Here is a 24,099-nt window from a genome sequence, read left to right on the forward strand (position 1 = left end):
ATCACCCACAGCCTTTAACAATCATTCAATCAATCAACTTTATTTCTATAGCACATTTTAAAAAACCACAGGGGTAACCAAAGTGCTGTACAATAGATTAAAACAGTAAGAAACATACAAAGACATACACATACATGTTCACAGCAGGTGTGTTTTAAGGTGCCATAAAAGACAAAAATCACGGTGCGTTAAAAGCCAAAGAATAAAAGTGTGTTTTTAAAAGAGATTTAAAAACAGCTCCTCTCTTAACTCCTCACAACATGCTTCCTTCCTCAACTTCCACCATTTGATCCTCTTCTTTACCACAACACTCATCCTACACACCACCTTACCGTCCACGGTCTCCCTCTGGTTACCTCTTCTACACAGTCCTGTCTCCCCTCTTATAGATCACCCTGTGTTCCTGCCTCTTTTGGAAAATAGATTAAAACTCTTCCTAACTTCTGGAAACCCCATCAGAGCACCTGTAGCTCACTATAAAAGGTTGTCGAAAGAAATACTTAAAAAGAAAGCTTGCTCACATTTAGGACGCTTATAAACTGAAAAGACATTCTTCTTCTTCTTCTTCTTTAGGTTTTAACGGCAGCTTGCATCCATTAACGTTGCACTACTGCCCTCTATTAACTCCTACCATCTATACCTCAAATTCTCTTAAAGATCCCAATGTTTTTTAAAAAACCAAAAATCTTCTTTTTCCCCTCAATACTATTCAGCTGATCGATCACCTTCTCAAATTTCAATTCCCTACTAACACCTAGTTCCATTTTTATTTATCTTCTTTGGCTTGCATATTTCCTACATTTAATCAAAAAATGTTCCACTGTTTCTACTTCATCACACCATCTACAGAAACCAGTGATGTGTTTCCCCATCCTAAAAAGAGTTCCATTTAGGAAACTATGCCCGGTTCTTATTCTATTTATAATTAACTCCACGGAAAGGCCATTATTAAAGTGGGCTTGTTTTAATAGTCAGCATGTGTATATATGGTATATCACGTGCTGTGTGTCCCTTCCGGTTGTGTGTTCTGGCTCAGTGACAAAGTTTAACAAGGGGTCTCAGCTCAGCGCATTAATTAACCTTATTAATTCCACCTGCGCTGCTCCTGCCGTCCCGAGCTTTAATTAACCTTATTAATTACACCTGTGCCGCGTCGGCTGTCACGAGGCAGTCTACTGTGGAAACTCTGTGGTCGGAAGAGGTCGCTGCGGTTCAAAGCATCCCCGCACCCGCGGAGGGCTTTGATGACGGCTCCGCGTGGAGGACATCATGTTGAGGTGAGTTCGGTTTACGACCTGGGGAAAGTTCACCGTGTCTTTTCAGGGCTCGTTAACCCACTCTTACCGCCAAAGACAGTGAGACTAGTTAACTTATGTCAAGCTAAACCTTTTATTTGCGGCACGTTTCCGACGAGTTATTGATCTAGATGGCGTTTTTACGCAGCTATAACAGGTGAAGTCATATTTAAAGCGTGCCACGTGGGATTACAAAAAACAAATACCGACAATTTAAAAGCCTATCATTCCTTGAAGGAATGCATGTCGCCCGCCGTCCTTCATGCAAGCTTGATGTTGCTGTGAAGGTGTTGTATCCGGTCAATCCTTGAAATTAATGTTGTCTCGTGGGATATCGCGAGATGTCGCAGAGTACGCACTGAGGATGACTCTCAGCCACTACCATGGCACATCTTTCATTCTTTCGAACATTCAGGGGGGAAAAAACATACATATATGTATATGTACATACGTTCATATAGCAGATACAAAGCAAACAATAATAACAACATAAGCATCCAGCAAAATATTGTATAAACAAAACAAGGAGTTCGAAAAGGGATCAGGAAGAAGGAATAGCGTATCCACTCCTGTCCCTATGTCATTTTACAAGTTCTTAATCTTAGCTCACGTCAACTCTTACAGATTGTCTGTAAATTATACAGCCTTTTTTTCCCCCATTTTTCATGACTACAGATATACAGAGAAAGTCTTAGGGATTTTTCAAAAACTCAGCTTCAAATTTATTTGACGTCTAACGATTTCGTTTTCATTAAACACCGTCGCCCGATAAATACACACATAAAAAAACTGATTTCTGATTGTATATTTATCCCTAAATCTCAGGCGATATTTTCAATAGAGCTGCCGTGTGGTGAAAAAGAATGGGAACTCCTAAGAAGAGGACGAACTAGAGTGGGACATTTCTGCTATCTGCTGTGTATATTTCAGCTGTATACGTCTACATTCAGCATATTAGTTACGCTGTTGTAAATAAAGCTTGTGTTGTGTGAGAGTACTACGGATCTTTTGCGAATTTTTACAGATTTCTGAAGGTCCGTACACAGGTAGACATCCGAAGGGGTTGACATGTATGAATATCTGTAAGGTAAGGACCTTTTTATGTTGGCTAATGTCAGTTTGATGTGATGGCCATCCTAAATTGGATTTACTTCCAAGATTGTACACTCACGTCCAATCAGTACTTTCTGAAAGTTTCATTAAAAGCCATTAATTGGTTTGTGAGATATTTCTGCCAAACACATTTTACTTCAGCAGTCAATGCTAAAGTATGAAAGTTGTGCAACGGGTAGCACTTGGAGTATGTGTTGTTATTATCTCTGTAAATCCGAATCATGGCGATCCTTTTCTGTTTTCTGAGATCATTTAGCTGTGGCTGCCATCTTGAATTGGGTTGACTCCAAAAGGTTGTAGATTTACATCTAGTGATCATTTCCTGAAGGCTTCATTAAAATCCATCATGTGGTTCAAGAGATATTTTACAAACAGACAGTTTACTCCAAATAGCTAATGACAACATTTTAAATGAAGATCTATCAAAACCTCTTAGGACTCAGAATGAGTATTGGAATCAGTCTCAGCTACCAACACACCAAATTTAAGGTTAATATCTGTAAAAAATGACTGAATTACAGCCATGTTTGTGTTTTCTAAAGTCATTTGGCTGTGGTAGCCATCTTGAACTGGGTTCACTCCAAAGGGTTATACACTTGTAGAGGGATATGCAGTGATGACTTTCTGAGAGTTTCATATAAAATCTGTCCCGTGGTAACGTGAACAAACACACACACACAGATGTAAAAAAAATGTTATTGTCCACTTTCTGCTCTTGGTGGCAGGTGATAATTATCTTAAGCAGGCAGACATTCATTCAATTTTCAAGCAAGGACTGAAAGAAATTAGGTCCAGCAAGGATGCAAATGGGCTCATTTAAGAAAATCAATAAAATGAGAAGCAAAATACACAGAAATAAATAAGGACTGAGGCTAAATGGAACAAAAAGAAAAAAATGCATCAACAATACAAGACCATAAGATGAAAGAAACAGGATGAAAAAAATTACATAAAAACAAACCCTAGAAAATGACTGAAATGAGACTGAAAGTGATCGTAGAGAGTTGTATACCAATCCCATGCCTTTGAAAGACTCACAGCTGGAGACACGACCCAGACACATAATTTTTGATTGTTTTCTGTCTCTTTCAGTCTGGGTGTGTGAGCCCTCATGTCTGCACCCACGGGCCTGTTGCTTCATAATCCAACCATAGTTTCAACCAAGGGCACGTTTAAGACTCTTGGAATCTACATAAGCCTTTTAATTACTTTGTTACAAAAAGCAGAAATGAAACAAAACCGGGACAAAGAAGCATTAGCTGTCATCAGGGGCTACCTGTTTACTTACTGTTCAAGCTTTGTGTATGCAGTTTGTTATACTGACAAATAAAGGATTCAGATTAACCTTTTTTTTCAGATTTGTGTAATCCAAGTGAATACTTTCATGTGACTCCACGTCTTTAAATTGGACACCCATAGATTGTGAGTGATGGTTGGAGACTCAATAAAGTGAATGAATTATAGATGATTTGTCCTGGAAAATTTAACTCAAATGTTTGAACAAAACACTAGAGACCTTAGGAGCCACTTCTCCTCCTGTCTGCCCCAGCCGTGGAGGGAGACAGGCTGGTGGTTGTGATAAAATACTCCCAGAGTGTCTCTCATCCCGTCTGTCTCTCTGTTTTTCTCCAAGAGGCACATCCACACACACAAACACACAAACACACGAGTCCAATTGGGCTCAGCCAGTTATTTGGTGCATTTGGGATAATGGAGTCTCTGTGTGGTTGTCCCAGAAAGGTCATTCACCTAATGAATTATACTACCTTACTTTATATAAACATCTTTTGGCAAATACTACATAAAATACGCTAAGCCTAAAGAGGTCTCATCCACAGAAGAAAAAAAGTCAAGATGTTGAAATCATCCACACACAAATTAAGGGCTTTAGATAATTTGGTGCAGATGCTGGAAGAGAATTTCAGACTCTTAAATTGCAGTAGGAGTGTAAAATCACTCTGTTACAAACTGAAGTGTGTAGTAATATCTAAAGTGTTTTACTTAGTATAAGCTGTTTTTAACATATTATTCTCAAAGCAAGTTTATTGACCTCTGTACCTTGTGACAGTTTTAAAAATAGTTTATTATGTTTGATATTGAGGACTTTCTGTTTAAACTGACTATACTGAGATGAATGGGACAAAAGTTTGTTCAGCCTTAAAGCTCACAGTCAGTGTAGCAGTACTTCTAAAGACTGCTGGCTTAAAGAAGTGATGTGTTTTATTTGTTTTTAGGACACATTTATTGTCATGTATAGCCTTTATGAAACTTTGTTCACACTCACAGCTTCATATTACCCCTTTATTGCCATAATGTTGTTATCGTGTGTGTTTGTATGTTGCCTTAGGTCAGCAAAATATCTCGTGAACCACTGGACAGATTAGGATGTTGGAGGAGATCTTTGGAGTGTTTTCATCCAATATCTGCCCCACTATTCGACCATTCTGTGACACTTAAATCTATAAGTAAAAATATTGTTATTAGTCATTAGGAAGGACACAGAAAACACAAATATGGGGACAGCAGCAAGGAAAAAGATTGTTTATTAGATGTTATCGATTATAAGTTTCCAAGAAGCCACAGATTGTGTGGTTGAGTCACTAAAAGGCAGCAAATCTCCTTCAGTCTTCAGTATGCTGGTGACAGAGTTAACACGACTCTGATGTACTAACACTGAATTTATTATTTATTTGATAAAAAGTGAAGAAGTGTTTCTTCTTTGCCCAAAGTAATAAAACACTGGCTCAAAATATACATATATTTTTCAAGTGGATGTTCTATGTGGGTCCCTTATGGTAAAATAAAGATCAAACCATTTTTTATTTCTTTAAAAACAAATTATATGTTGATGTATGCATCATAAGATAAAATGAAATTATTGCTCTTTTTATTTTGTTCTCAGTTTTAAGACGTATGTGCAGTGACCAAGAACAATCCAAATTCAAAACTTGAATGTAATTTGCATTTATCTTAGATGATACCACGTTGTGTAACTAACTGAACTTTTTAAAAAAGAACATTTTAAGTCTGAGTAACATTGTCGCCTCAGAAAGCAGAGCTGGTTTGATCCCTGCTCCTCCGGTCTACGAGCTGGAATGTTCTCTGAGAAAATGCGGAACCTCAAAATCGGCCACACAACAGAAGAGAAAAGGAAAGCAGCCGTGAAGAAAGCGGTGCTTGAATGTGTATGTCAAAAAAAAAAAAAGCAGTGTGAATCACTTTGTGGTAAGAATAGAAAAGTGCATTATAAAAGCAGGTGGTTTTTCATCTTAGGGTACTGGTATTGTACATGCGGGCTCAAAGACACATTGCTGGGACGTATATAGCCCTAAACCAAGAGGAACAATACGGGGGGGGGGGTGTTATGGTGTTTTGGTTCCCATACAACAAAGGGAGAGTTTGGTCTTCATTGCTGGTAATAAGTCAGACTTGTTTTCAGTAAGTGTTGGATTATGATAGCAGAGCTCTTTGTCACTGAATAGCTTTTATGAATAGAATTTCTAGGCACAGCTGAAGGGTGGAGGATCTCTAACTTGGAGGGCTTCATTCTGCATTGCTGCTTGTTGCAGATTAGTGGCCACATTAAGCTGGGACCTCACTAGGCACTGGAGCAAAGTGTGAAGCATCCAGGATGATAATCAGCACTTCCAAGTCTGAGGCCTCAACCAGAAAAGGGTTTATTATCAACTCTGGTTTGGGAACAAGTCACTGCCCCGAGTGGAGGACTTCAGGCTTCTTAGGTTTTTGTCCACAAGTGGGAGTTGAACAGAAACAGGAATTGATAGATGGTTTGGGATTGGGTATCTGTAGGGATTCAGATTTAGCACTGATCAGGCATGGGGAGCAAAGTTAAAAGGCAAAGCCATCAATTTAACAATTGATCTAAGTTCCAAGTCTCACCTATGGTCATGAGCTTTGGGTAATGACAAAGAATGAGTTTTCTCTTCTGAGTGGCTGAACCTTAAGGATAGAGTAAGGAGTTGAGCTATTCCTGCGGAGGCAAGAGTGAAGTTGCTGCTTCTCTCCATCAAAAGGAGGCAGTTGAGGTGGGCTGCACATCTGGTAAGGATGCCGTCCAAGAAAGGTGTCTCAGAATCAGCTAAAGATTGGTGGGTGGATGCTCTAAACCAGAGCCATACTCAAAGATGATGTCACAGCAACATCTTATGATGGGGGACTTCATTCTGCATTGCTGCTTCCTTTCATAATAAGACAAAATATTTTAATGTTTAAATTATAATGTTCTTTTTCAATTATTATGCTTCGAAAATGTCTAAAATAGAGTATAGAGACACACTTTATGATATAGAACAGTGATAATCAACACATGGTCCAGGGTCCACACAAGGTCATTCCATTCTGCCCACAAAAAGGTGAATTATTAATAAATGCAGGGCAGCATTTGATTTATGTGATCAGGCCCGACTCAAACACTGACACACAGCAGCAAGAAATCCTGCTGCTGAGCCACCCACCAAGGCCCTCTGGTTGTTTTGTTCAGTAAAGGATACAAGAAGCTCTGAAACACAAAGGCCCAGTGTTGGATATACTTTTCCTTCCTTATATCTTAGCTCAGTGCCATTGTTATGTTTTCTGTGAGGTCGTTTCACAGTTGGAGCAAAAGTCAGCAGCAGATGTGTTAACTGCTGAATTAATTTTATCATGTTCAAGTGAAAGTAAAACAGTCCCTGTCTCTAACAAAACACTGCTTTTAGTGCTTCCCTTCAAGTATTCATGTGTCTAACCTAAAATTCTCATCATAGTTTTTTTTTATGTCAAATTTATTTCATTATGTGACTCAGCATTGATCATTTTTAACATTTTCTACAGTGATGCACAGATGAAGTCTCAACCAAGACTCAATCGGAAACAAAAGGGGGAACATTATCTAACACCCCCCGAAAGATAAACAGCGTAGGAAATGTTTTATTGTCAGTCCAAAACAGGTTCTGATTCAGTGGATTAGAATCTGAACCAATTTTGGACTGACTTTGGTTGTGTATAATTTGTGATTTGGACTGGTTACTTTTTGTATGACAGCAGAAATAATAATTTAAAAAATGAAACCATCATAATTACCAGAAACATATTAAACCAAAGGTCAGCCCTACACTGTTAAAAATTCTGTCCTTTGAGCAAATTTTGTCTATTGTTATAGAGATTTGAGTAAATGTTTGATGTTGTAAGCAATCATTACTACTCAGTTTACTTTTTATAAGACTAAATATGTTAAATATTGTTGATAATACTCACTATTGGATTACTATAATCTAAATATGTGTACCCCTTCCCTCAGCAGTCTCCTTTATGTTCAGTCTTAGTAACTCATATCATCTCAACAGTAAATTTTTAATGTGCATACAAATCACACTGAGGGTTGAATACAAAGTTGTTTCTCCTCTGTCGGTGTCTTTGTCTCCTCTCACGTCCCTGCTACCTATCCATCTGCTCTTCTTTTGCTGACTTTGTGTCTCTCCTCTGACTGTGTTCCAGCCATCCTGCAGTTTGAAGTCTTTCTGCTTCTAATGAGCCAATTGTTCTTGTGTTTTGTTCCCCTCGGGGAGTGTTGTGTAGCTAACAACATTCTGCTCACAACCATTTTAAAACATATTCACTACACTGGGGAGGGATTGGGGCCAACAAAACAATAATGCCTCGGCGCATGTTACAAAATGAAAAATGTGTTAATGACAGTCGCACCAGCAAAGTGACAGCACATTCTTTTTCTGTCAATTAGACCTTGGTTATTCAAAAGAAATTTGCAACTCCCTGCAGAGTAAAATATGTGCCATCTGCAGGCGGTGCTCAGAGACTCTGTAAATGATGTATTCCTTCCATTTCTCTGTGTGCGTTCTAGTTTGACAGAGAGAAATAACAAGTTTAGAGACAAGTCACTATGCTATATCCACATATTGTAAATTTTAGGAAAGAATATCTTTATTTTTAGGATTGTATGTGTGTTACAAAGAATATTGATACAGTTGGCTTTCAAGCCGTGATTAATTGCCGTGGCATTTGGCTGTTAGGTGAATGTTGTATTCCATGCTGAGTGCTAGGTTTAATGGATGTCTGCTCACTGCAGGTCAAGCTTTGTCCCTCTTTTTCTTTGCATTCCCTCCATTTTTCTCTGTCCTCTCCTCTACTCCCTTCTCTTGTGCTCATTCTGCATGTGAACTGATCTCGTGCTTCAATCTCTTGACATTTTGTCCATAGGGGGGCTTGCCTTGTGAACACTCAGCTTTTTCTCTAATTTTGTCAGAACCGCTTCAAAGTTAGCTTTCGATTTTGTCCTCTCCCTTGACTCTTTAATCTAAAGTAAATATGTTAGACTAAGAGCAGAGCAAGAGCTCTACATTCAGCTTCGTATACCCTTAACACCCAATTTTAGTTTGTCTTTATATCTCAACAAGAAAAGACAGATATGAAGAATTAGCTCTCCTCCTGAAGTGAATTAGTTTGCTCTATCTTAATGAGGTTTGCCATGTCAGAGTGAGCACTCCACACCGAGCATGCTAAATAGACTGAAGCTGGGATAGAGTATTAAGTCCTAACAGCAAAAATACATTCTCTCTCCAGCTCTAATTCCAACACTGCCATGCAATTACCCTCATACACAATTTTATCTTGTCACTTCCAAAATGGAAAAGAAAACCAAGCAGAGAAAGAACCATCCTGACTCCCCCCGCCCCCCTTTTTTTCTTTTGCTTTTTTAATAAAAAACTAATTCCAGAATCTAATTAACTGCAGAAAAAACATGCCACCCGTTTGGCTGGGAACATCAAATGTAGTTATGCAAATGGCCCCACAGATTGTAGACTGTGCTTCAACGGAATCTCATTCTGGATGATGTGAGTTCAGATAGAAAGATTACTCAGCCATGTCTGAGTGGAGACAAACAAGGAGCGACGAGTCTGGTAATTTATTGTGGTGGTATTTCTCCCGTTCCACTTCAGACAGCTCATTAAGGGCCGAGGTGTCACCCAGTTGGACACAAAGACCGACAGGAGCATGTCTCTAATGGTCCCTCCTCTGCTCTGGCTGCATCAGCTCTTTCCTGGCATTGCTTGCTTAATCTTTGTGGGGTTTTTTAAAATGCCAAAAAGATTTTACACAATTCATCATTTTGTTCCTCACAGGGAAGAGGGGGGAGCTACTTCATCCTCCCACTTGCCCGTAGTCTGCTTACTTGGCTGTTTTAGAAGACCTATGGAGAAGTGACCAAAGGGCTGTGGTAAGGAAAACATATCTGTCCATCTTTTAGAAAACACAGAAACCTGCTGTGATGTGCTGTATGGATGCAGGCCGTTGGAGTTGTTGGCAGGAAGTGATTCATGTACCGAGAGATGCACCAGTATTTATCAGCCACTGAACGTGCGCTCATACAAACATTTGAGCACTTCATACTGTTTTAACCAGAGCCAACTGAGGTATTAGAGAAGTGCAGTCAAGCAAAAAATGCAAGTTTTTATAATCATTCAGGGAGTCTTAGTCATCACAGTATAAAAATAGAAACATTCACAAATTACAAGAAAAGCTCCCCTGTAGTGTTGACCTTTCCTTGTGATGTCAGTCTTTACAGCAGGAGCTCTCCTCTCATCTTGGCAGCTCCTGATTGCATGCCAGGGAGTGTTTGTTTGCATACACAAAGCCATGCAAAAAGTAGCAAAGTCCACTCCGTTGCAAACAAGCAATTAATTATTGAGGACACCAAACACGACTGCTTGCTGATCTACATAGCCATTTAAAGCCTCTTGATTTATAATTCACGCTGCTTTCTCTCCTTTTAGTGAGAGCTGAGATCGAACGGCTGCACTTGAGGACGCTTGAGAGTTCAGTGCCCTTCACAGAGGTGAACCTCAAGGGTGCACAGCATGTACCCATTTGAGTTAAAATAAATAGCAGCATAGATCCTGCAGGTTCACATATATATGTATTCATGTAATTACATTTGAAATTTACTCATATTTGAGTAATTCACCTTTACTGTGCAGCCTCTGTTATGATGTGATTACAAATGTATTTGTGTTAAAAACACTGGGGTGCCTTGTTAGACAAACCAACAAGCGTTACCCATTTAATATGTGCAGCAGATACTTCTCTGAGTGCTGTACATCAGGAATGCAAATAACATAGTGTCAAAAGGGTTTTAGTTAATTAGCTGGGGATGTGATGCTGGCTCTTGCCCATAGCGGCTTGTGTTCCTCGGGACTTCAGACCTCGACGGGGGGGCTGCTCTTTGATCTGTAGATCCCACGGTCTGCCAACAGCTTCACAACCTCTGCAATGCTGCAGCACATGGACAGATGGGAACAGTGTGTTAGTGAGTGTGTACCTCTGTGGGTGAGTGTTTGTTTCTGTGACAGATCCAATTACCTTTCAATTTCTCTTTGCCAAAATAACCTTTATTGTCAGCTGTCAAACTGTCAAATTGGATAAACTTTTCATGTTTGATGAGTGATCATTTATGTTGCTCATCTTTAAGAAAAAGAAAGAAAAGAAAAAGATGGTTTTATTCTATTCAGGCCAGTTTAATTCTTATGTAAGTGTTACATATGCGCCAGGAAGAGATTTTCTCAGCACGTAACTAAATATTTGTTGACAATAAAACAAAGCACTACTCCAAACACAAAATTCTGTATTTAGAAGACATAATTCAGAGCATGTGGAGGCATATTGAAATGGGAAACATTACCATTTCAGTAGAGAACAAGGAAATTTGAATGCGTAGTTGTTTTACCACCTTTAAGTAATGCTTTAGGGTTTTTTATTCCACCTAGACTGTGTTCACCTCCCCCTACTGGCTAATGATCACACAGCATGGGCTCGTTCTGTTAGCCTGCCAGGATGTCCCAATTTAAGTAATTATAATGTTCTAATACTTGTTTATGTACTCTTGACAACATACTGTTTTACAAAAAGAGTGCAAACAACACTGTGTAGTAGTTTTTGTTAAAACAAGGAATGATTGTATACACTCACAATAAAGAACACAGAGTAAGGTAGGTCATGAAGAACCCGCTGAAATGTAAGAACAAAGTCCAAGTTATCACCACTTACATCCTGCCAGTCATCCAATACACCAGTGCTCCAGCACCTTGACACTATACGCTAAGAAAAATGAGGGAGGCAGAGGAAGAAACAACCAAGATCCTAGAGTACATCAGGAAGAAAGCCATCAGTGTTGATCTGATCTGTTCGGGGAATGTCTCAGGCAGCAGAAACCCAATGTAGAAGAGGAGAAAGAGGAACCATCATGGAAAGATAAGCCCCTGCACGGCATGTATCACCAACAGATTGAGGAAGTGGCTGACATCAGCAAATCCTACCAGTGGCTAAAGAGGGCTGGAGTGAAGGACAGCACAGAGGCACTAATCATGGCAGCACAAGAGCAATAAAGGCCAGGGACTATTATACCAGGCAGGACCCAAGATGCAGGCTGTGCAGAGATGCCCCTGAGACAGTCCATAATAGGAGGATGTGAGATGCAGGCAGGTAAAGCGTACATGGAACGCCATAACAAAGTGGCTGGAATAGTGTACAGGAACATCTGTACTGAGTATGGACTAGAAGTCCCACAGGCAAAGTGGTAGACTCCACCTAAGGTGGTGGAGGATGGCAGGGCTAAGATACTGTGGGACTTCCAGATCCAGACTGACAAAATATATCATAACACTAGACCAAGTGTTCTTTCCTTCTCTTGTTGTTGGGAATTGAAGCCAGTAGGATCTGGTTTATGGGAGCTACCATGTTGTCCTTTTGGGAACCCGCGTCCTCAGGGCTTTAAGTACTAAATACTTACCTGCACACAATCATGGCGTTACATGACCTTTCTTTTAAGAATTAAATGACTAATGACATCTAAACATATTAGGAAAAATGAATATTTGAACATACCGCAGCAAGTTAAGAACTAAATGAATCAAGAAGAGTCCATCCATCCATCCATCCATTTTCTTTATCCACTTCTCCATTCAGGGTCACAGGAAGCTGGTGCTTATCTCCAGCAGTCACTGTGCGAGAGGCAAGGGACACCCTGGACAGGTCTCAAGTCCATCGCAGGGCCACATAGAGACAAATGAGACAAACAACCATTCACTCTCACTCACGCCTAGGGACAATCAAAGAGTTATTCAACAAGAGTCAGCACCTGAAAATGATCTGAGTTGTGGTTTAACTTTTTTTATAAGGACAATTTTCCATTTATTTACGAGGAGGGTACAGGACTTAAAACTCATATTGGGGCCATTCTTTGGAAATACTGATCTCCTTCTGGCTTCAACTCCCTGGATCCTGTATGGGATCCAGTATTATAATACTGTATACGTTGATGATCAAGACTTACAAAACAGGTGATGGATAACCCACCAGGCATTATGATGGCTGACAAAACACAAAAGAAGGCAGCAGTGATAGCAGTGCTCAAAGTGGGTTGGTACTCATCGTCACTGAGTAGCAGTACATCTAAATTATCATCCATAGTGTACCACCACTCCTCATCAACCTTCCAGTACGCAGGTTTTAGTTTCAGCAACTGGAAGCTACAGAGAGTACAGGTACATTTTCTCCCCCAACTTTGAACACTAAGTGATAGATGTAGCAATCTGAAGTGACTGAAACATCAATAAGAAGGAACATGGGAAGCTGGAGAAACATCAGGGGCTGAAAGGAGAAACAGAGAAGCTGTGGAAAGTCAAGTCCTCAGTGGTGCCAGTGGTCATCGGAGCACTCGGTGCTGTGACCCCTAAAACTGGAAGAGTGGCTCCAACAGATCCCAGGAACAACCTCAGAGATCTCTGTCCAGAAGAGTGCAGTCCGAAGAGAGAACCCAGGTCTCTGTTAGAGGAACCGAGCTGGAAGTGAAAAGTGCAAAATGCCCATTTGGAGAGAAAAGGATGAGCTCTGTGTATTCTTTATATAAAGTCAGATTTAACAGTTCAACATTATAGTAAAATGTAATTAATCTGAGTAAAACCAGGATGATCAGAAAGTGTGCAATGATAAAATGTGAAGCACTGATCAATTGTAGTGTATGGATATGCTGCTGATATACCTGATATATGTCTTTCACATATGGTTTTAGCTTTACCTGTTTGCATATTAGTGTGGTTGTTGTTCCTGGTGTCATTTCCAGATTTGTGCAAGAACTTTGAAACCCGATAGCAAATCTAAAGGTTGTAGTAAAAGAAAGACAAAGACACAGTTGTTTTGTTGTATTTCATCATTTATTGCAGAGCTTTTAAACAGAAACATTTTTATTTTTTATTCCGACTTACAATGACAAAAAAAAAAAAAAAAAAAAGCTTAACAATTGAATTGGAAATCTTCACAGAGGGATCTTTGGTGAAGCCTCTGTTCTTCTAATTGCACCATTCAAAGTTGTGGGACATTCATGAATAAATGATGACATCAGCTCAGGATATGAAGCCCACTGCTGGAAAACAATGGGTGCTCATAACACACTCATGAACTATTTAAATTTTCAGTGGGACAGTGTGATATGATAATGACAGCAGTGATGAAATAAATTAGACGAGAATACATTAGACGTGGTAGAAAGACGCGTGCTGGGTATTACTGTTGGGATGTAATAAAATAGGCAACAACAGTTCAGCTGCATTGTAATTAGTCCAGAAAGATGTCCTCTAGATATCCGTTTAGTCCTCTGATTAGTGTCTGTTTTGTGTGTTTGGGCATTTTTCAAAAACAGTCACTGAGATTTATTGTGTGTTTAAGCCTATGTTAGCTTAGTAAGATGCACAGATGGGTGTAATGCAGCTGTCTGCCTGAAGCAGTGTCTTCAGAGTTTAGACGGAGACCTGCTGTAAGCCCACTGCTGTTTTTCAGGAGACGTGTTTTTTAGTTCGAGGACTTCTCCCATCTTTAGATCTGTCAGTCCTGTGTCCTTGAGTCCTTACATTGTTAGCTTCAGGGTCTTCTCCTCTGTTTCTCCCCCTCGTTTTTTTTTCTCCAGCTCTGTTTTTCATCGCAACGTAGTCATGGTGACATACACATTCAACCAGGGATTCACAGAATGAACAGAGGGCGGGCTGCAGGGGATATGTGCCTGCATGATGGTGTTGCTGAAGAGAACTCAGCCTTGAACCAGCTGACCCATAGCGCAAAAATAATAGGAGCAAAACTCTCAAAAATGAAGAGATGGTGAAAAGAAGACACATTGAGGTGGTCTGCCTCATTTGCACCGAGTCCTCCCCTCTTCAAGCAGCCAGCTGACAGGGGTATTTTTATCAGCCTGGCACACGGTGCAGAATAGGAACAAATTCATTTGTAACAATGTACTTCCACCCAAGGACAAAATCTCAGCGTGATAGACTGTAGCTCTCTTTCTCCACTATCAGGAAAAAAAATCTGTCATTTTTATTCATGCACCTGCCCTGGCATTATCATGCAAGAGCTGTTCACAAGGCCTTTGCCACTTTGTATTCAACGAAGCAGAAAACTGAAAAGCAAAATGTGTTCCCCAAGGTCCGGACCCTACCTGTGACTTTAAAGCATGGATATTTTCTTCTGTCAGCATGTAGATATTTGGTTTTCTCAGCATCTTGCTTTTTTGTGTGTGTTTTTGTATCTTTTATCAGTGTGTTTTATTTATTTTTTTCCCCTCTCTGTTCATTGAATCTAGTGAGTTTGAAAGTTCCATAAGGAAAGTTTCTCTGTTCATGCACTGATTTGATGAACAATGCATCTGTTGATCTGCATTAAACCAAATTAGAAGTCAGCAAGAAGATAGAGCTTCGAGTGTGCGTGAGAGAGAGAGAGTGAGAGCATGAATAAACCATGTGCTTAAGTGGTGTCACTGGGCTGCTGTGTTGGCATGTCGGCACTGCGCCGGAAAAACATGGCTATCTCTGGGGTATTGTCTGTAGTCCAGCATGTAAGAGCTGCTAAATGGTTTTTATATCTATATATTTTGTGCATATATTGGGAAAAAAGGAGCCGTTTTCCAGAATTATAAATTCTGCTTTAACACGAATATTAGAAAATCTTAATCCATTATTATTAAAGGCTCATGGTTGCAAATTGGCTTTGCTTAATTTTCTTTATCCTCAAATGCCATGCCAATCCTTAGCTCTGAATGGTTTTGTTCTGCCTCAGCGTGAAACAGTCATGACCAGAAAAACAAAATGTTTAATTTTCTTAAAACAGCACGGTTTCCTCTCTTTGCAGTGACACGAATAGTCTGGTGTGCCAAGCTGACAAACAAACGATGCACAGCCGACATTGTAATTGAAAACGCTGAGAGGAGGTGGACAATTAATCTCTTTATCTCTCACTTTTCAAATTTCCACGGAGAAACTCTTGAAAATGCTGATTATAGATAAGAGTATTATTGATTAGATGGGTTGGGAGGAGAGGCAAAGAGGTGCAGAAGTTCCCCATCACTAATCTTTCTGGCTGTGACTGCATCTAAATAACCTGCAGAGAGGGATAAACAGGCGCATTCATCATGGGATAGCTTCTGCAGACAGAGATGGATGTCTCCACCTTCTGCCACCCTCCGCCGCACCTCTACCTCCTGGTCAGGAATAAGAAGTGACACCGACACTCAGGAGAAATGCCGAGCTGAAACTGTGCGAGAAAATGCCGTCTTTTGCTCTGCTTTGCTGGAAAGACTGTTGAAGTGTGAGCTTTTAAAATGGTCCCATCCTCCAGCCACTTGTCTGTTTAAATTTGTAGGATTATCCGTCTTGATAGATCCTGTTTGTTTTGTCACTGAAGGAAATTGTTTTTGCGAATTTGTGAGTGTGTGCGCGCCCAAGTGCGTGAACTTACCCATTTGTACTTTTGAGTCTGAGCATAAATTGATTTCCGTGTGCCTTTTTCTTTTCCTCTAACCGCATGCTCCTGCTCTGTGAGCCAAATCCCCTGTGCTGCCTGAACCCAGTGAGCAGGCGTGTCCATGCCAGCTCTCTCCTGAGGTGCCAGCCTGACAGAGATGGTGTGTGCATGCCAGGCTGTGCCTTCCCTCCTCAGCCCGGTAGCATTAAGATTGATCCTTTGTTCCCTCCCATTCCTTTCTCTCCCACTCCTTCTGTGTGCCTCTGCTTTAATGAGACTGTGAATAGGTGAAGCTCACAGGCTCCAACAGATGGCCAGAGCTGCCCTGGTTCGGTGTCTGCGCACACATATGCACTCTCACACACACTTCTGCATGTTTGGTCATGAATGAGAGCCTAAAGAGAGGAAGAGGCAGAGGAAAATGTGACAAGGAGGCAAAAAGAAAACAGGAAGCAACACAGAAAAAAAGGCAAAAACTAAAGGAAACCGTTGACTAATAACATGCAGGGAGGCAGTGGAAAAGGAGATGGCGTGCTCAAGTAACAGCAAGAATCTGCTAAAAGAGTAGGGGACAAAAACACTGCTGAAAAGGGAGTGAGGGCAAAATTGAATTGTAGATTGAGGGAGCCTCTCTCCTCCCTCTTTCCCTCCCTCTTTTATTTATCTCATGTGAAACCACGCCTCCCTCCTTTCACTTGTCAGTGCATCCATAACAGTGAGCTGTCTGCGCCGGGCTGTGTGGGGGGTGAGACGAGCTCCTGACTTTGCCAGCACAGCCGACCGGATCTGAACAGACCAGGCGGGACTGGATGGTGGCAGACTGGCCAAACAGGTGTGTGGATTTGTATCTGTGCATTATTGTCCGTTTGGAATGCATGACAGAAGGCAGCATGTGTATCCCCCCCCCCTGCAAGCAGTAGCTTGTTCCTTCGCAGGACTTGCTTGAAGAGTAGCGTATGTAGAAGATATGGTGCTGGAGCTTTGCCCTAGTTTACACTTGAATGCTCTGATCCATTCTGCTCGCCTCTGAGATTTATGCATGCCGCTAACGGCACTGCTCATTGGGCTAAGAGAGATCATACCTCTCATTTAACGGATGCTCCAGAGTATCTGGCTTTGAGTCAGAGCAGTGAGCTGACAGGCTGCAGTTTATTGGATGGAAAAAGTTGGTACTTTATAGGATAGACACTGTCAACATGTGTTGTGTCTTTGATAGTTTTTGGTTACAAGTGGTGTTCATACTTTATAAATATTATACTGTTGTTGAAAGGTAGTATATATGAGTTTGTGAGAATCCACTTTATTCAGTTAGGCAAATCAGTATCATTTTTTAGTTGTTAAAATATTTATAACTTTATTCAGTTGTCTGTTTCCTCCTGTTTTACATTCTGCAGTGTTGTGCAAAATCTAACATTCATTGAGCCCTCGTTGCTTTGTACTTAACCTTGTAATTCTTCTTGTTATTTCATAGTCTGGAAGTTTAAAATTAGAGTAAAATGAAGAAAAGTAAAAATATAACTTCTCCCTAAGGCATGAACTGTGCAGTTTTGGATTGGTTGCCTATAGGGAGACCTTTTTATAGAGACCGATTAGGTATCCAGTAGTCAGCGTTCATTCATGAGTCGCCATTTCAACAGTTGCAGCTGCTCCCACCCTCCCAAAGTCTGCACAGGGCTGGTTCCTGTGAATATACTCACTATCAGTGTTTTGTCAATAGCTTTATGGGTCAAAAGGCTGTGTCATCACCAAGCGGTGGCGATTAAGAGCAGTGGGGTGGAGGGTTGTGTGAGGACTGACCAAACAGTTAAAATATTTATGACAGAGAAAGCTGAACGTTCCTGAATGCTGCTTCTAGCAATCTTGGTGGATGGATGAACGAATCCAAAGATGGAGGGATGGATGGAAAGTGACGAAGCTTCGGGGATCTGTTCTTTAGGCATTCATTATTTATTACAACACGCTCATGGAAGCTCTAACCCCACATCAACTGGCCTCTTTTCTCACTGAGTTTCCAGTGGACCGAAGGAGGATACTCCTACTTAGTCTACCTGTAAGCTAGTCCCCAGGCATGTTGAAACTGCAACTGCATGCTGCACTCTGCTCCCAGATGTACATTATGTTCATATTTTTGCCTACACACACTCCAGTTGTAATTGCTTGGTTACCCTTGACAGTGTTGAGGAAAATGTATTAAAATCACAGTTACTGACTTGCACTGAATTAGTTGCAGATATGCAACAAATGCGCACACGCTGTGAAACGCTGTTCCCATGCATATCACTTATACGGAAATCCATTTACAATTCAACTTTTTTTTTTTTTTTTTTTCATTTTTTCTCTCTTTGTTCATTTTTTTCTGAGACACAAAAACTAGGAGGATGGTGACCTTGAGACCTGTTGATGTTTGTTGCAGCCGTGTTGAGAATACACACGAGGCCATGCGGGACCTCGGGTGAAAATGAGGCTCTTGACATGCTGTTCGTAAAAATGGCCTAAAATGAGCAGGAGGGCTGGTCGATGCAATCGGAGGGAGACATGCATGAATATGTATTGTATGCTAATGCTGCACGCCGTGGCTGTTGACTCAAGCTGTTGTTGAAAGCAGAGAACATGTTCGCCGATCTGCAGACTCAAAAGTGCCGCAGACAAACCTGTTGTCAGTGCAACCTCCTCCCTCAGCCCCGGGGGCCAGTGGGGTGGCAAATACCAGCAACCAAGGTGACACTTCTCAGCAGTCCCTGCAGACCTGCAGGATGCTCGGGCAGCGCTGATGTCTGCTTGTTTTACCGCCACCATGACCTTTTATTGTCACATAAAGGTTTCATTTAGCTTAAATTAGAGGTATCTACAATTTTTCTCTACCTGTTCAATGTCCTGCCTCAGTACATGATCCAACTGCACCGGTTTGGCACTGTTCTAAACCGTCTGGCATTTTACTGGTAAAACTTTTCCAATTTTACCTACTGTTTTCTGTCCTGTAGATCTATTTCTGTCATTAGCTGTAGAATAACATCTCGTTAACTAAAAGATGAATGATGGAGAGGCAGGTGAGAAATTGCACTAATATATATTCAGATAGCATACTAATTTAGACTTCAGTCAGAAGAAATCCAGCATAAATATCGAGTCAAAGACAGACTTTTTAGATTAAAATCCTATCATTTCTTGAAGGAATGCAAACTCCTTCATGGTAGAGTTCTAAATTATGTTATGAGCAATTTAATGTGAAATTTGGAAATCTTAGGAGATGTGTTATTGCTCAAAGTATGTATGGCTAATGACTCTAAGCTACTACCACATCAAACGTCAACATTTGTAAATTTGAAGTTATCCATTTTTGTGTTGGTAAGGTCGATTAGCTGTGACGGCCATCTTGAATTTGGTGAGTTGAAGCTAGTGAGTTGTGGGTGTACATCCAATAATTACTTCAAGGGTTTCATTAAAATATGTCCAGTAGTGTGAGTTATTTTTCAAACGTGACAGACAAATGAACATACACAGACAGACATGGGGAAAAAAAACATTACCTCCATTTTGTTTTTGGTGGCAGGCGATAAATATGTTTACTGGAGTCTGACAGTAAGTAGCTTTCACCTGAATCCTTGTACATCTGCATGTTTGAGCTGTTATTAACAAGTCCTGTGATGATGAGTCTTTAGGAGATGGATATTTAAATCTCTGTCTTTCTGCTCCTTTTAGCTCTAAAGCAGGAGAGACTGACGGGCTTTTTGACAAACACCGCTCTGTGAAACGTGCAGAGAGTGCAACTCAGTGAGCAGCTGGTCGGGCCAAATGACATTTATTTGTATGTGATTCTGCATGTGTTTTTGTCCTCTGCCTTTGTGCCAGAGTCCGATCAGTGTGCTCAGTGTGTACGTGTACCGTTGATGTGTGGACAGCCATTTGACTGCTGTCTGCGAGTGCAATCAGATTTCAATCTCTTTCCTCTATATGGCTGAGCTGGTGCGGCGGTGGTGCCCCATGGGGAAATGTAATTATACCCTGCTGGCCACAGAGTGCGGGCTTCACTGCCCTATCTGTCTCAGGAGAGATGGGGGGCTTGAGGCCCTTACTCAAAATGTTGCTAAAAGCCCGCTGTACCTTGAAATTTTTGCGTTGAACTTTTTGACCAAAGTCCTCCTTTAATCAGCGTTTAGATCCTGGCTTTATCTGTGGCCATTTGTCACAGTTTTCTTACAGCTGTGAATAATTTATGACAGAATTAACTGTGCTGCTAAGAGCGGTGATGAAGAGATTTCTGAATATGGACAAAATTCAAGTCAAGTTTAATGCTATTCTTTTCAACATTTTTTTTTTCATTATCATGCCTGGTGTAATTATTTCCTTCATAACTGTCATTTCCTTTTCTGCCTGAGTAACTGACTTATGATTGGTGAAGACTTATAATGATTTTATTTGCATCTTCCTTTTATTTCTGCATCTGTTTCTGTCTTTCATGTTTGCATCTCCTCTGCTGCCTGCTTTTGACTGAGTTGCATGCTGAAATGGTGTCCATTAGGGCAAAACAAACAGACACACCCCACTCTCCTGAATTTAGGCAAACAATCGATGAGAGTACTCAGATAGCAGCAAACTAAATGGCCCATTAAAGTCACAATTAAATGACTTGGTGATGATAGTAGGACACTCCAACCCAAATCAAATGTAAATGACTTGTTTTTCTTGTGAAATTCATACAGAGGACTCCTGCACTGTTTGGACTTTTGAAGCAAACACAAGATTAAAAGGTTAACAGATTGTGGTCAATTTAAAGCATAAGGGATGTCCTTGATAGTGGTAGCAGGTTTATCAACAGGAAGAATGCTGGTTGTAAATACAGAGTGGCACTCTGAATATATCATCCTCTTCCAGATCTGTTATCCATTTCATCACGTTTTACCTCGTCATGGCAACTTACAGGAAACACAGCTGAGCCAGCACTCTTCTGTCTTCATTTTCCTGATTTTTCACACTCCGACTTCACCTAATCTCCATTTTTGTTCTCATCACCTTCTCTCTATCCCAGCGTCACAACTGCAGCAGTATTACCCCAGTCGCCCCTCTTCCATGCCTCCTCCTTAGGGTGTAGTAGCCACTGGTGTGTCTAATAAGGTTTGTGGTATTACAGATCTCTGAAATTGGATTTTCTCACTGTACCAATGCAGTGGTATTATGGCTTTAAAGGAGAAAACACTGAGGCAAAACTGACCTGTGACTGTGAATGGTTTGTTCTTGCTGCACCCTGAATGTGGGCAGCTCATAAGATTGACATGTCCACAGCTCTAGTGAAAGATGTAGAGGTGCACGAGCTCTTCACCCTGAAGTTAAACAGGTCCAGAGTTGGGGAACTCTTATGCTTGGATTACCATTCCTCTCCTAACAACCACTTTCACTCTTACACACTCCTCATCTGTGTGTCCACACAGCTCTGACTGTGTTTGATCTAATTCTCATCTAACAAATCTTTTGATCTTCCTCGCCCGACACCCCGACACATCCTCGATTTCTACTTCTAGCTTTATCTCCATTCGTTCTAATCCCTAAAAAAATCTGGCTGCGGGGTAAACAGCTGATTCTCAGTCAAGTACAATGATTTGTGCCATGTAATTGTTATTCTTTTTTTAATGCTTTACCTGAACATACCTCAAATCCACTTTGTCACAAATCCAGATCGATCCCATCTTATTGTTTGCTTAGTACGAACGGCGCAGAGGAGCACTGGACAAAAGAAAATCAAAAACCCAGCAGAGACGGAGCAGTAAATACAGCAGAGATTTTGGCAGTAAGCTGGTATTAATTAAGAGTTATGGCTTAGTGAACTCTTAATTGGTGAAGAGATGGCGCTGAGGATGAAGGATCAATAGAAGCAGAGCCCACTGAAATCAATCTGCTTTCTCTCCAACTTGAAAAATTCACCCAGTAAAAGGAACGGCCTCGGGCTGCTGCTTACTCACTCTTTTGATCAAACTACATCAAGATCAACTTGAACAGAAAAGTCATTCCAGTTCATCTGAGTCAAAACATGGACTGACTCACTTTTATAGAAATGTGTGCATTTTCTCATTTTGCTTGAGATATTGAATATTTTTTCCAGTTTGCTGTAATGAACAAGGAATTATTGCAAAAATGTAATGTTTCTTGTGGAACAGAATATCAAGTGAAGCCCTGGTGTATTTTTATTCTACCACTAAAAATAGTCACTTTCTACTCGTCCTTTTTTTCCTGCTTTTTGCCAGGGTAATAACCATCTTTCTGCTCTGTCACTTTTTGATCTATCATCCTCTTATTCACATCAAGGACAAGGCCAGGTGTCGCATTTTCTTTCAGTCTCTACGCTCGTCACAGTGCCTGTCACCCGGAGCCTGTTCCAGCCCCCCCCCCGCTTATTTATATTAAATCTGTCACTCCTTTATTTTATCGGGAGAAAAAGAAAGTGAGGCGTTTTTTTGTAATTTGCAGCCTGCTGTGTCTGCTGAATGCCGCGAGCGAGCGAGTGTCATTTTTGGCCACATAAAATCCTGTCAAAATAAATCACGTCTCGGCTGTTTTGTCTTGTTGTCACAACTGATGTACCTGCTCCTCACGTGTCCTTGGCTTTAAATGTCAGTTATTTATGAAGTTATCTACTATGAGCTCCAAAGATAGCGATGACGGAGGTGTGTGGCTCTTTTATTGCCTCAGATGGACAGATGGACAGGGACAGTTGTTTAGACTCACCTCGTCTTGACGCCCATGAGTGGCTGGCAGTGCCGGCACAGGCAGAGAGCAGCTGGGGTCATACACATGTCTTGGCGGGGGAGTTCACTGCAGGCTTGTAACATTCTTTAGTCCTCTTAGCATTGATGTGTGTGCCTTACTGGTGTGTTATGGACATGTTAAAATCAGTTCGGCTCAGCTCTGACGCTGGACACTGACACCTGTCCAATTTGAACAGGGATGAGACGGCTCCAATCTTGTCATGGTGTCTTCACAGGCAGGCGCAGAACAAGAGGCCTCATAGCTTACAAGATCACAACTAGAGGCACTTGCAGACACTGAGATAGTGAGATGGCAGCTTGATGGAAACAGCTGGGTGACAGCAGCTATTTTTCTGCACCTCAGCTGCCTCTGACACCCAGTTTGAAGCAGGATCGTCAGGCTGACTGAAAGTGAGCAGCTTTTACATAGTATTACAAACACAAACCTGTTTTCATTACAGATGATTTCCTGAAGGGGGAGAGGCACACGTCACTTACCTTTATGCTTGTGCTAGTTCCTCTCAGACGAGAAGGAAAATGCAGAGTTCAGCTTCCTGAAATATTTAAAACCTTAGATCATTTTTCCCCAATTTTTGACACAGGTTTAATTAAAGTTTCTCCTGAACTATTTCCTGCTTCCTCGGGCATTTTGATATTAGTCAGACATGAATTGTATCTAATCTGAGCATCACTGGGAAAAACACTACATGAGTGACTGTTTATCTCTCTACCCTGCAGTTTGTGACCCTGCTGGGGTTTTAAACAGGCGGGTCGTCATGGTGCAGGTCAGGGGTTCTGACGAGAGGTCAACCAATTAGTTTTTTTGTGGCCGATGCAGATGACGCCGATGGTTGATATACAACACTGTTGTTTTTTTGTCTGTTTGTTTGTTTTCTGGTCAATATGTATTTTTCATTTATTACAATATATTAATATTGTTTAACCTAAATAAATGTACAACCTTTAACAAGCTTCAGAAGAACTTGTACATTTAAAAGTAATGTACAGAAGAGCATTTTCACTTCAAAAAACTAAATTGTGGGCTGCTGTAAGCTGTTTGCAGCCGCTGCATCTTCATGTTCCTACTTGGTAATTGATGCACGGGCATGGCCAGCTGCCAACTTTTTTAAAGTGGCCGACATCAGCTGAATAATCCG

General features: G+C 40.9%; 1 protein-coding gene across 6 annotated transcripts in view; it reads left to right on the top strand.

Annotated features, from left to right (window-relative positions):
- The first annotated feature begins 1,192 nt into the window (after positions 1 to 1,192).
- sulf2a (sulfatase 2a) overlaps positions 1,193 to 24,099 on the top strand; it is a 52,421-nt gene continuing 29,514 nt past the window's right edge. For 3 of the 6 annotated variants that reach the window (XM_037975471.1, XM_037975472.1, XM_017430603.3), the window contains exons 1-2: positions 9,545 to 9,639; positions 16,908 to 17,037. The gene's annotated coding sequence lies outside the window, so the exon portion shown is untranslated. Of the gene's footprint in view, positions 1,278 to 9,544; positions 9,640 to 16,894; positions 17,038 to 24,099 lie in introns of those variants that run through there. The other 3 variants (XM_025009205.2, XM_025009206.2, XM_017430602.3) reach the window with 3 other exon arrangements.

The sequence above is a fragment of the Kryptolebias marmoratus genome, linkage group LG4 (genome assembly GCF_001649575.2).
Source record: "Kryptolebias marmoratus isolate JLee-2015 linkage group LG4, ASM164957v2, whole genome shotgun sequence".
NCBI lineage: Eukaryota > Metazoa > Chordata > Actinopteri > Cyprinodontiformes > Rivulidae > Kryptolebias > Kryptolebias marmoratus.